The following is a 14,644-nucleotide window of genomic DNA, read 5'->3' on the forward strand; positions in this document are numbered from 1 at the left end:
GTGCTTAAAATTATAAATCTATTTGGAAAATGATAGTTTGATTTATTTTAACTATTACTAAAACTTGGGAATCAATGTACTTATAAATATTATTGAACTTATATTTTGTGGATTCTAATCCTTAATAATCTTATTTTACTATCTTGTTTAAAATTATTAATTTAGTTATATATTGTCTTTAATATCTTTATTATTGTCTTTTATTTATTTTCATTATACAAAAATTTCATCAATCTTTGGGGCTGGGTTAGAATTTATTAATTTTGATTTAAAATAGTTTTCTTTTCAATTTTAGACAACTCTTTTGGGTTCGATCTCGTGCTTACACGAACACTATATTTCATATACGATTCGTGCGCTTACGAGTTATAAATATTTAAAATATACCCATTTTAGGTCCATCACACCACAACTCCTAACGAATCAGGAGTACACCTTTGTCGCACCACAAATTCCTGACTGAAACATTAATGACACTTTATTAAAGCAGTTGACCAAAAATGTACCACATGTGTACTTGATGTGACAAAGCCTCAATGAAATGAATGTAAATAATCTAACTCCCACTCCATAAAAGGGAGATTGGATGCTCTTAAGAAAGGGCAAGCAATGAAAAAGAAAGAGAAATGCATGGAGAGGGAGCTTCAACTGTGAAGGGGGCTCTCCCCTTTTTTTTTTTATATTGATCGATTTCTTTCATTATTTTCTAAATTTCTCCTTTAAAAATCTTTCTAAAACAACTCTCAATGTTAATAAAAACCAGTGCTAACATTAATATTGAAAAACTAAAGACAATTTAAAATTCTAATTGTTGTATTTTAAGAAAATAATATATTAATCTTAATATAACTAACTATGTAATAGTTTTTTCTAAAAAAAAAACCTATGAAATAGTTTAAAATGAAATATATATTGAAAAAAAATTATAATAATATATTAATTTAAAATGATATAATATATCTTAGAAACAAAGAAAAATATAGCATAAATACCCAATATTTTGGGTTTGTTATGATTAAGGACAAATAGCAATTTTCCTGCTGAACTATAGCTCTTGTAGAGTTTTGCCCCTAAGATATTTTTTGTGGCCAAAATGCCCCCCTCAACTTTAGAAATCATTGCAAACATGCATTTTTTTGTTACGATCTGCTCATTTTTTAAGCAGTTTGCTATGTTACTACATGTCACATGCATAATTACAGTACGAGTGTCTATTTAACTAATTGAAATTAGTTAAAATCGAGATTATTGATATTAAACATAAAAAAATTAGTTCTAAGAATGCAGATACATATTCTCAAAATTTATAATTATATTACTATGTATGTACTTTCCTGTTAGGACTGTCAAATCTCACCACATTAGCGCAACATCAGTGTTATATATATGAACAAACTGTTTTAAAAAATGAACGAAATGCAATATAAGGGCACATTTACAATAGTTGTTATAGTTCAAGGGGATTTTGTCACAAAAAAAAAAGATTCAAGGGACAAGACCAAGGTGTGAAGACCAATCTAAAGCAACATGTTTAATGCCCTACTAAGCGGTAATTGTAGTAAAAGTCGGGCGGTCAATCCACAAGGAGGTAACATAAAACCAAAAGATTAGTAGAAAAATAACAAAAAAAGTTAGTAACATGAAATAAATAGAAATGGAAATGAAAATGAAAATAGATTTGAGATTTTTTTTGCTGTCTTTTTGGTGAAATGATAAAATGAGACAAGTCAAGTAAAATAAAAATAAGATGTAATAAAGAGTGGAAAAGTAGAATGGTTTCAAGAATCCTCCATATGCTTGTTTAGTTACTTAGTTTACAAACTACACAAGTAAATAGTTCGCATCCCATCATTTACTTGGAAAATCTAACATTAAAGTCCATATTCTTTTCTAACAAAAGTCTATTTGAGTTATAAAGTTCTTTACTTTAGGAGTACAATGTTAATCCTATGAAAATATAAAAATGACAAAATACCCAAGTGCAATTATGCAATAGAAGATTATACATAAAATTATGTATCAATATTACTTTTACTAATTAGAAACACAAAGAAAGAGCATGAATAATCCTACATATTATTAGCACAAGTAAATAAAGATAACAAAATAAAGATGAGGTTGAAATAACATAAACAACTCAAATGCATTATATTAAGAACATAGTAAATCAAAGTAGCAAAATAACATCACTAGCATATCGAATCATACCTAACATTCCTAGGAAAATTTGGTCATTATGCTCACCATTCCCACAAAATTATAAGAATAAAGTATGAGAAGAAAGTGAGTATAAATTTTGCTATAGTTTTTTACTCTAAAAATTACATACCAAATGTGAAAGAAGAGTCCATATTTATAGAAAAATAAAAGGACTAAAAAGAAATTAAACTACAAATGGGGTTTAAAAAATAAATTTGAAATATTAATAATAAAATATGATTTTGAAAAATCAAATGTTACTATTAATATTAACCTAGCTATTTTAGTGAATGGTTACCATCTCCCTTGTTCTAAATCAACACAAAATATGAGCTTTAAAGCTCAAAATGGAAGGGTCCAAGGCCCAAAATGCACACAAAGTGGGCTGGTGGTGTTAACCCAGCTGCAGTCAATGAGAGAGAGACACGTGGACGCTCAAAAGCTAAGGAAATGGCATGTTTGACCGGATCATCGTGGGCTGGGCTAGGTCAGCAGGTGTGGGTCAAAGGCGGGTCTGATGGGCGGAGCTAAGCTAGTGCGCGGGTCAGGCAGGCGGGTCGCTGCCGGGGGCGCGAACAGCTGGCGAGCAGGCGGAGCACCATGTGGCGTGCTAGGAGTTGGCTGACGAGGCGGGCCAAGGAATGAACCTGGGCTAGGCCAAAGGAGTTGGGTTGCTCATTTGCTTAAAAAAAAAATTCATTTTTTAACTCTTTTTTTTTCAGTTCTAACTCATTCTTTCTCTTTTCTTTTTATTAATTTCCAAATGCTATTTATTTCTTGAAAATTAAACACAAATTAAATTAAAATTAATATTTTCAATTATAAAATATATTACGATAAATTTATGAAAATATTAATTAAAACTTGATATATTTTACACTTTAAAATTAATAAATTGACATTTTGAGTACTAATCACTACTCCCAACTAGCTTTTTGCTAGTCCCTAGCAATTCAAGCGAAAAATAAAATTACCAAGTTGAATAATCGAGTCAAATTAGGCAAAACCATCTAAGCATTTTCAAAGTATCAGCAAGAAATCAGAAACTATTATCTACGCTACGTCATTTGCAATTCCAGACTTGTGTATGTGTGCACCTAACCATATTCTTTTTTATCGCAAGTCATAACACAAATAGTATCGAAAAATCTCAAAAGTATAAATGTCTCAACTCCAAATTCCTCACAGGCATTGAAAGTATTTTTGTGGGAAGGATAACACTCTTGGAGTTGGAAATGTAACAGTTTACGCTCAAATGAGAAAAGATAAACTTTTTAGGACAAACAATTTGAACAAGTATTGATCACAAGATTGGCATCAACTTATTGGAATTCAAATGACAAACAACTCTTGGGATTTACATGAGAAAACTCAAAGAGTAAAATGACAACTAACTAGAAATGATAAATAAGAAAAGGAAACTATTAAGAATAATTTTTTTAATACAATTACACAAAACAAAAAATAATAATAGAAATATTTTTTTCAACAACTACAAAATAATAAAGGAAAGTGTTGCTCTTGTTCTCTTTTTTTTTTTTTCATTTTTCATTTTTTCATTATTTTTTTTAATAACTTTTTCTTTTCTTTTTTTCATTTTTTTTCTTTTTCTTCTTCTTATTTTTTTTACAAGAGGCAACATAAAAATAAAAGGAAATTAAAATAAAATAAAATAAATTGAGCACAAATTTAAAATTTATTACAACGACTTATTCTTATATGAAAAGCATCCCTCTAGTGAATGTCATGCTTTAAATTTCAAAGATGTGACTTTATCAAATCAAATGATCAATAAAGTTCAAAATGTTATTTTCTCAACTCTCACAACTCACCAAGAAATGAAAAACTTCAAACTTGAAATTTCTCTCAACTATTTGTGTTAACAACTAATTTACCACATATTTGGCAAGTGCACAATAGAACACTGGAGATCACTTCTTAATAGCTAAACATAGTAAAATTTGACTCAAACCAAAAAGTTGTACTCATGCTCGGATAATTTTGAGAAAATTTTACTTAAAAATTCAACAAGGCAATAAGATTCTCCAAATGAATGCTCACCAGCCCCAACCAAAAACCAGACAGTGTCCTCAATATCAAAATGAATACTCAATAAAAAAGATAGGGAAAGAGAACACCTAGATGATGACCATGTGCATGAGGCGAGAGCGAAAAGAACCTGATAGCAATACCCCAAAACAAACAAAAGACAAAAATGAAAACACACACAAAAAGAAATAAAAAAAATAAAGGAAAAACAAGCAGACCATTCAGAATTCAGAGTGTATAAATTAGGTCCTTAAGAAAAACTTCTTCAACGTGACTCACACTCTCAATGTAATGCTTCAGTCTTTGGACATTGACTCAAAAAATACTCCCATCAGTTAGGTCCTCGACCTCAACAGAGCCGTTGGGAAATACTTGCTTCACTACAAATGGACCTGTAATGACCCAAATTTTTTAATAAGGCTTAAGGGCCTTGATTAGTGTGCCAGGAAGGCATGACACGATTATATGTGATTTAATGATTAAACACATGGTATATGATTATTTTAATATATGTGATGCATGACTATGTGTACTAGTATGCATGTAGGCCCTGATTAGGTTAGAAGGGCATATTCGTAATTTTGGCCCGATGAGGGCATAACTGTATATATATGTGATAAATTGCTGAGACCACATTATTATGTGGATATATTTGTAATCTGTAATCCGAGGCGATCCCAGTGAACGGTTTAGAGAAAAAGTCACGGCGGGGATTTATACCCGGCTCGGGTCGAGCCTGGGGGTATTTCTGGGAATTTAGAGAATATATTGGGGTTATTTTTGACATTGAGGAATATAATTGATGATTAGTTAGGAATCATGAAGTAAATGGTAAATATTAGAGACACTTGAGGAATTAGCGGGAATTGATCAAAATGCCCCTAGGTGGATTAAAAGGCTTAGGAATTATGGGAGGGTATTGTGGTCATTTGGCTTATAAAGGATAAATGTTATTAGGCTTTATAATTAGTGGGTTGTGTAAAAAGGGCTGGAATTCTGAAGGAAAGAAAAGAAAGAAGAGAAGGAAAAAGGGAAATAGGAAGTCTATTTTTCACTCTCTCGGTTTAACCTTTTCTCCATCAATTCTTGAGGTCTTTTGGGACAGAAACTCAGGGAGAGTCATAGTAGAAGCTTGAGGCTAGATTCCTTGGTCTGGCTTGAAGAATTAGAAAGGATTTAGCGAGAGCAATCCATTCATTTGAGGTAAGGTTCAAGGTAGTTTTCAGTTTCTAGCTTTCGGTATTGTTATGAATTTTGAGTTGATTCTTGATGGAGAATTCTAGGGAAATTAAAGCTGAGCTTTGAGAAGGTAAAGGTCAAGCTAGTGAGAAGGAAAAACTAGGCTAAGCTCATCCATCAGAGGTAAGGAACTTTAGTTTTAAGCTTTGTGATTTCTGTGGTTTTGCTGAGTTTCTGAGCTTTAGGTTCAGCTATGGTAACTTCTTTGATTCGGGTGCATGTGATTGAATTATGTGTGGTTGGGATGTTTGGGATGTGTGGAGGATGTTGGTAGGCTTGTTTTTGAGTTTGGTTGAAGTTTAGGAGAGTTTTGGTAAGGTTTGGCTCGGGAAAATTCGAAGAAGAAAATGTTGTGCAGGGCTGTGCTGTGACTAGTGCTACAACGCTAGTCACTGGGCGTTGTAGCGCTAGGACCTGAAGTTTTTGAGCCTTTTGGCTCTGTTTGTAGCGCTCTCCTTAGAGCACTTTAGCACACCCTGTTTCTATAAATGAGTTTTTGGGTTATTTTCAAGGGTTTTCGCTCGGGGGTTCGAGGTTCGATTCCACTACCCCGTTTGGTGGAATTAGGGCTTCCCGAGGGCTCGGGATTGCTCCCAAGGCTAGGTTCTGGACTTGAGGTATGGTGATGATTCTGATCTATGGTTGTGACTAGGCGTGCACTAGGGCTCAAGAGGGATCGTGCTTAAGGATCAATTGAACAAAGCTAGTGAATCTAAAGGTAAGAAAATTGCACTCGGTTATGTGTATGTGATGGGACTAAGGGCTCCCTATATCTGTATGATGTCATAGATGGTATTATGCCATGGGACATGTGATAAACGGCTTAAGAGTGCCGTAAATTATACTTGCGCACAGGGCATGGCTCGACCACTGGTAGCCGAGGACAGCTTAATATTCACTGAGCTCGGTTTAAGCGGGACAGAGTCAGTGGGATAAATAGAGGGTGTGACCTAAGGGCGTTAACCCTAGTTATCATATGTGAATTGGTTTATGATATGAAATGATATATTTAGTATGTTGAATACTTGATTGACTTGAATGCTTGAACTGTTGACTACATACCAATGCGATATGAAATATTTGATTGTCTGTTGAATGATTATGCTCTGTATTGTGTTTTCTTGCTGGGCCTTGGCTCATGGGCGCTACGTGGTGCAGGTAAAGGCAAATGCAAGTTGGACCAATCCTGAGATGGAGAGCTGCGGGGCTGAATGTACATAGTCAGCTGTTCGGCCGCCACGACCGAGAAGTGGAGCAGGACGAGAAATGCCTAACTGTCTATTTTGCCATAGAATGGCTAATCACTGTATTTAAATCTTAAATCTTTTGTAAATGGTCTTAAACTATTTACTTTTGGGATCCCATGTAAAGAGGAAATGTTTATTCATATGAACTACAACTTTTGAGACCAAAATCTTTTAACCCTAGTTCAACTTTAGTTTTGGTAACACGTTTTGATTAAATGTCTTGATTAGCGAGTCTTCCACCTTTGTAAACACACAATGTAATGGTCTTGGCTATCTAGGGCGTTACAGGACTAGTCCATCGCAATCCCAGTTTACCGGGGTGCAAGTGCAAGCGAGAATCATACAGATGCACTTTCTGAATTGGCTCAAAGTGTTGTCGCATGATCTATTTATCATGAGCGATTTTCAACTTCACTTTATAGATCCTGGAATTGTCATATGCATCTTTTCTCAACTCCTCAATTTCAGACAATTGGAATTTGTGATTGATACCTGCAGCATTCAGATCAAAGTTGAGGGCTTTGATAGCCCAATAAGTTTTATGCTCGAGCTCGACAGGTAAATGACAGGCTTTTCCAAAGACAAGCCGATAGGGAGACATCCCTAAAGAGGATTTGAAAGTAGTGTGGTATGCCCAAAGAGTGTCTAAAAGACATGTAGACCAGTCTTTGCGGTTGGGATTTACTGTCTTTTCTAGAATGTGTTTTATCTCCATATTTGCTAACTTTTCTTGGCCATTAGTTTGTGGACGATAGAAAATTCCAACTTTATGAAGTACACCATACTTACGCATAAGAGCCTCAAAAGATCTGTTGCAAAAATGAGTGTCTTGATCACTGATGATAGCGCGAGGAGTACCGAACATTGATAACACATTTTCTTTCAAGAATTTGACAAATGTAGCGTTATCATTGGTTCGACAGGGTACGACCTCGATCCATTTTGAAACATAATCCACAGCGAGAAGAATGTAAAGGTAGCCAAAAGAATGTGGAAACGGTCCCGTAAATTCTATCCCCCAACAATCAAATATTTTGATAACAAGAATTGGGTTCATGGGAATGAAGTGTCGACAGGACAAGGAACCTAAAATTTGGCACCTTGTACAAGAACGACAGAAATCATTGGAGTCTTTAAATAAGGTGGGCTAGTAAAGACCGCATTGCAAGATTTGCAGCGGTTTTCTTCACAGAAGAGTGACCACCACAAGCATCATTGTGGCAAAAAATAAGCACACTAGACACCTCATTGTCATGGATGCATCTTCATATGATTTGTTCGGGGCAATACTTGAATAAGTATGTGTAACGACCCAAAATTACTAATAAGGCTTAAGGGCCTTGATTAGTGTGCCGGGAGGGCATAATTGGAAGATATGTGAATTAATGGTGAAAATGCATGATTATGTGATATGCATGATCCTATGATTATATGGATATGTGGAGTGCATGTTTAGGAGTATTAGATAAGCATGCAGGCTCTGTTTAGTCTGTAAGGGCATAATGGTAATTTTGGTCTGTTAAGGCATAAATGTGATAAATTGTTGAGAACACATTATTATGTTGATATATTAATGTTTGCAGCATTTGGCACGAGGCAATCCTAGGGAGCAAGTAGTGGGAAAGTCACAACGGGACCCGGTACCCGAATCGGGGCGAGTCAAGGGGTATTTTGGGTAATGGACATTTATTTGGGTTATTAAGTTATGAAAATAAATAATTGGAGATATATTTGAGGTTAGGAAGCCTAGGTGGGAATACCAGGGAATTTTACCATTTTGCCCTCCAGGATTGGCCCCTCGAGCTTTGGGATTAACTTAAGTAACCTAAGTAAGACAAACATAAAGAAGGAAATAGCTAGAAACACCTAAACTGACTCTTTTTCCTCTCTTCTCAGCTCATTCAGTTCTCTCTCAAGGAACCATTGGAACTTAAGGAAATTCAGTGAATTGAGCTGAAGTTTTGGAAGATTAACTTAGTATTTAGCAAAGGAGTTCAACCAGGATTGAGGTAAGACTTGAATCACACTCTTGGTTATTTAAATTTTGTGGTTTTGATTGAGTTCTAAGAGGTTTTTGGGTTTTGAAATTGAAGACTAAATTGAAGCAAGAAACTTGGGAGTTAGAAATTTCTTAGAGATTTGGTTCTTCAGTGAAGGTAAGCTCGAATTTACGATCTAATGTTTGAATCTTGGTGTTTTCTTGATTGGTTTTGGTGTATTTAAGCTTTTTGGTTTCAAAGATTGAAGTGAGATTTTGATGAGTTTCTAGGCTAAGTTTTTGTTGGATTATGTTGCTGGAAACGTGTTAGAAGTTTTGTGATAATTGAGTTGTGAAACTGGGATGGTTTTGGGTGGTTTTGAGTGAGGTTTGAATGTTAAAAATTGTGGTTTTTCTGGATTCGAGGGGCTAGGCCACGGCTATGTTCTAGAGTGTCGCGGCCCTACGGAGCAAGGAAGAGCCAGGAAGGCTCTGAGGTAAGGGAGCGTCGCGGCGCCATAGGGGCAGGGCCGCGGCGCGTGTCTGTGTTCAGGGAGACCTAGCCTCAATTTCAGGGGGCGGATCGCGGCATGGGTCTTGAGGGCCACGACCCTTAAGGGTACTTTTGGCCTTTTGGATTTTTTAAGTGCGGGAACCTAGTGTAGGATGCTCGAGATCGATTCTACTACGTGTTTGGTGGAATTCGATGTCCCTGAAGCTAGAACTTTAATCGGAAACCTTTTTACAATTATTGATGGAATCCTTTATCATGGTTGTGACTAGGTGTATGCTTGGGCTCAGGACAGGAATGTGCTCGGGGGTCGTCTTTCTTAATCAAAGCACTTGGAATTAAAGGTAAGAAAATTTGCACCTGTTTATGTGGATAGGTTGGGACTAAGTGTTCCCTATATTCGTATGCACTGTTGTATGATTGGGATAAACCATGTGAATATGTTGGGGACTAATAGCTCCCTATAATTGTATAAGTGTCATGAGGTGGTATTATGCCATGGGGACATGTGATAAACGACCTAAGAGTGCCAGAATAAATACTTGCGCAGAGGGCGCGACTCAGTCACTGGTAGCTGAGGACAGCTTATTAGTCACTGAGCTCGGTTAAGCTGGCCGGAGTCAGTGGATATAACACTGGGGGCGGCTTAAGTGAGCCGAAGACAGTGGGTTAATAGAGGGTGCGGCCTAAGGGCGTCGACCCTGAATATTGTTTAATGGTTGCGATAAACTGCTGATTATGAACGTGGTTACTGTATTTGCCTGATGGATATGATATGTTGATTATTTGAACGACAAGTTATTAGTTTGTCGATTGTTATCACTGAATATGTGAATGTTATGAATAGTTCAGTACTTGGTTATGCTTTGTGGAATAATTGGTTATTGATATTGATCATGCTATGATATTATGTTTTCTTGCTGGGCCTCGGCTCACGGGTGCTACGTGGTGCAGGTAAAGGCAAGGGTAAAATGAATTGACCATGGGTTGGAGAGCTCTGGGGGCAAGGTGTACATCGTTAGCTGCTCAGCCGCCATGGCCAAGGGATTGTGCAAGGATGGAAACCTAAAATGTGTATTCTGCCATTAGAGTGGCTTAAATATTTATAACATTTGGAAATTCTATAATTATGTCATTTAAACCCTGATTTGGGATCCCATGTACCAAATACTTATTTTAATGAAAATTATTCGTTTATAACTAAAATCTTCTAAACCTAACATGTTTATGTCTTTAGATTCACGTTTTTATTTAAATGACTTGATTAGCAAGTCTTGCACTATTTCAAACACACAATGTAACGGTCTTGGTTATCGAGGGTGTTACAGTATGGGTCATCCCAAAAGAAATTGCGTACCTCGATTAGAAATTTGTGTTTTCCTTGTGAACACCATTCAGATGGGAGTTCACATGTTACTAAGTAGTTCACAATGTGAGCATACCACGGTAACTTAGTAACAGAAAGCAATTGTTCATTGGGAAAATCATCATGAATAGGTGTACCATCAGCAGGATCACTGAATTCAAGTCTGGACAAGTGCTCCACGAAGTCATTTTCAACACAGTTATTGTCTTTGATCGTTATATTAAATTCTTGCAAGTGAAGGATCAACCGTATTAGTCACGCCTTATCATCCTTTTTGGAAATGAGATATTTCAAGGTGGAGTGATCTGTGAAGATCGCAATAGGAGATCCAATCAAATAAGATCAAAATTTGTCAAGGGCAAAAATGACGGCAAACAGCTCTTTTTGAGTAGTGGAGTAGTTCATTTGAGTACTATTGAGAGTTCGGCTTGCATAATAGACAACAAAGGGTTTTCCCTCCCTTCGTTGTTCTAACACAGCTCCCACAGCAAATTTGTTGGCGTCAGACATGATCTCGTAAGGAAGACTCCAATCGGGTGACTAAACGATGAGAGCAGAAGTGAGTGAATTTACAAGCATTCGCAATGATTTCTCACACTTAGGTGTCCACTCAAAAGTAACATCTTTTCCTAAGAGGTTGCTTAGCAAATGAGCAATCATTGAAAATTTTTGTATGAACCTCCTATAGAAACCAACATGACCAAGGAATGACCTAATGTCTTTGACAGTCTTAGGAGTAGGTAGGTTGGAGATAAGGTCGACTTTTGATTGATCAACCTCAATTCCTCTTTCAGAAACAATGTGGCCTAAGACTATGCTAGAAGATACCATGAAGTGGCATTTCTCCCAATTGAGCACATGTCCTTTCTCGGTACACCATTTTAAAACAGCTTCAAGATGAAGAAGACATGTGTCAAAGGAATTTCCGAAAACAGTTAGGTCTTCCATGAATACTTCCATTGATTTTTCAATCATGCCACTAAATATGCTCATCATGTATCTTTGGAATGTAGCCGGTGCATTACATAAGCCAAATGACATACCCCGGAAAGCAAAAGTGCCAAAGGGACAAGTGAAAGTGGTTTTATCTTGATCAATCTCAATTTGAGAATAGCCATAATCGCCATCAAGAAAGCAATAGAATGGATGACCAGCTACACGCTCAAGGATTTGATCAATGAATGGGAGTGGAAAATGATCTTTGCAGGAGGCGGCATTTAATTTTCTGTAATCAATGCGCATGCGCCACCCTGTCACAGTTTTTGTGGGGACAAGGACCTCTTTTTCATTTTGGACCACAATGACACCATATTTCTTGGGCATGATTTGAGTAGGACTAATCTATTTGCGGTCTGCCACTGGATAGATGATACCAGCATCTAGCAATTTTAGAACTTCATTTTTCACGACTTATTTCATTGTGGGTTTAGTCACCTTTGAGGGTCTCTTCGACGGATAGCCTCGTCCTCCAGGTTGATTCGATGGGGGCAAATTAAAGGGACAATACCTTTGACATCAGCAAGCGTCCAACCTATCACAGAGTTATGCATTCCTAGTAGCTCGAGTAACTGCAATTCTTGAGAATTTTGAAGGTTGGATGAGATGATAACTGGAAAGGTTTCACTGTCTCCCAAGAAAACATGTTTCAGACCCTCATGTAGTTAGGTCAATTGAATAGAAGGAACCTCTTCAGCTGAAGTTTTTGGTTGTGCCCACTCACGAGGTTGCTCTTCAAAGCAAGGTTGCCAAAACTTAGTCCTTCTATTACGTGAGTCTATGTGATCTGATATTGCAAGAATAGACTCAATAGAAGGAAGAGTTCATCAAGATTATCGAAGTTTCTTCGCAATTGAACCTCCTCGGGAATTAAAGTGTCAATTATGAATGTTTGATAACATTCATCATCTTCTCTGGGTTGTTTCCCGATGTGGAAGATATTGACTTCAAGAGTCATATTTCCAAACAATATCTTCATTAGGTCATCCTGACAATTGATTAAAGAATTTGCAGTAGCAAGGAATGGTCTTCCGAGGATAATAGGAATTTTTGACTCCATGTCTACCACAAATTGGGCATCCACGAGGTAATAGAATTTTTCAATTTTAACTAAAACATCCTCAACAATACCCCTTGGCTTTTTGGTGGAGCAATCAACAAGCTGTAGCACGACAGTTGTTGGTGTAACGTCTTAAATTTCCTAATAAGGCTTAGGGCCTTGATTAGGGGGCCAGGATCGCAAATTATAGAATTTTGTGATTATATGATATTTATGTGTATCATTATGTAATTATGTGAGTTATATTATAATATGACTTGATATGCATGTTTAGGTGTATTAAATATGCATGTGAACCCATTTTTGTTTAATTGGGCAATTTTCATAATTTGGCCCGTTTTTTGTATATTTGGCATATATGTGATATATGTGTGGGACCACATTATTATATGAGTATGATTGGGTTACTTGGCACGAGACGATCCTAGGGAGAAAACTAGTGGGAAAGTCACAACGTGATCCATACTTTCCTCGGAGGGAGTCAAGAGGTATTATGGGAATTTAGTACATTATCAGGATATTGGGTAAGTGGAATAAATATTTGATAGAAAATTGGGAGTTAGTGAGATCAGGGGAAAATTCTGGGAATTTTGAATATTTTACCCCGAGGGCATTATAAAAGAATTATATTTTTGAAGGTAACTCAAGTTTGAATACTTAAGCTTGAAGTAAACTGTAAGAATTATAAAAGAACGTTCAGAACGTTCTCTCTTTCTCTCGTAACCTTTTCAACGCCCAATCACATTTTTGAAGGTAGCTCAAGGTTTAGGACTCGGATTCAAGCAAGTATCGAGGCATAGCGATTCTAGGAAAGATTAGAAGCTTATTAGCCGGAGGATTTAGTTGGGAAATGACTCAATTGGAGGTAATCCAAGTTTTAAGTTTTCAAGTTTTTAAGCTTTGATTGGATTTTATGTTTTGATGAGTTTTTGGATGGTTTGAGACTTGGGTTTTAATGGTTTTGGATTTTGGGATGTTTGGGAACTTAGATTTTGGGATTTGGATATGATTTGATAGGATTTTGGAAGGTTTTAAGTGGGAAAATCGTAGTAAATGGCTAGTTTCGTGGTCAAGTCGCGACCTTGTTCTAGCAAGTCGCGACCTGGATGAGCCAGGGGCCAGGAGGGCTCTGCCTAGGGGGCACGACGCAACCCAAGAAGGGCCAAGTCGTGGCCCGCACCCTGAAGCCCAGGGAAATGCTCTTTGACTTGGGGGCAAGTCGCAACCCTCAGGGCCAAGTCACAACCGACCTGTGCATTTTTTCCCATATTTGGTTTTTAGCCATGGGAACTTAACTCTAAGGGCCTGGGATCGATCCTACTACCCAGTTGAGTAGGATTCATCGTCCCGGAGGCTAGGTTTTGGTTTGGAAGTATATATTTACTCATTTTTATGAGGTTGTATATTATGGTTATGACTAGGTTATCGCTAGGGGCTTGAAAACAGGATCGTGCTTGAGGGTCATTTATTTTTAACGTGTGCTTGGAGCAAAGGTAAGAAAACTGCACCCAGTATGTGATGCATGTGATGCATATGATATATGTGATTATGGCATGGCATGAATATTGAATATGGAATTGGTCATGGCTTGAGTCTCTGTAATTGTGCATGATCATAATTATGTTGGTAATTGCTGATTAAGTATGATGAATGCATTATATCTGGATATTTGACATGTGATATATGTCTGTTTGCATTACCTTATTGAGGAAGCACTAACCTTTTAGTCAGGGAATGGCATTGGTGTTTATTATAGGTCGTGAAGCTATGACTTATCAATCAGGAACGGGGGTAGTACTGAGCACTGGTCGTATGATATTGGCTTAAGAGTCAAGAATGGCATTGGCATGTTTAATGCATGCCGAAATGATTAGATCTAATCAACATGAGCATTAAATGCTTGACCGACCCCAAGGTCAAAGAAAGCTAAAGTGCTTGTCTAGTCTAAAGGCTAGTTACGTAGTGTCAGGGCCAAAAGGCTCAAGTGACTGAAATGTCA

Source organism: Humulus lupulus, chromosome 8 (genome assembly GCF_963169125.1).
Source record: "Humulus lupulus chromosome 8, drHumLupu1.1, whole genome shotgun sequence".
NCBI classification, from domain to species: domain Eukaryota; kingdom Viridiplantae; phylum Streptophyta; class Magnoliopsida; order Rosales; family Cannabaceae; genus Humulus; species Humulus lupulus.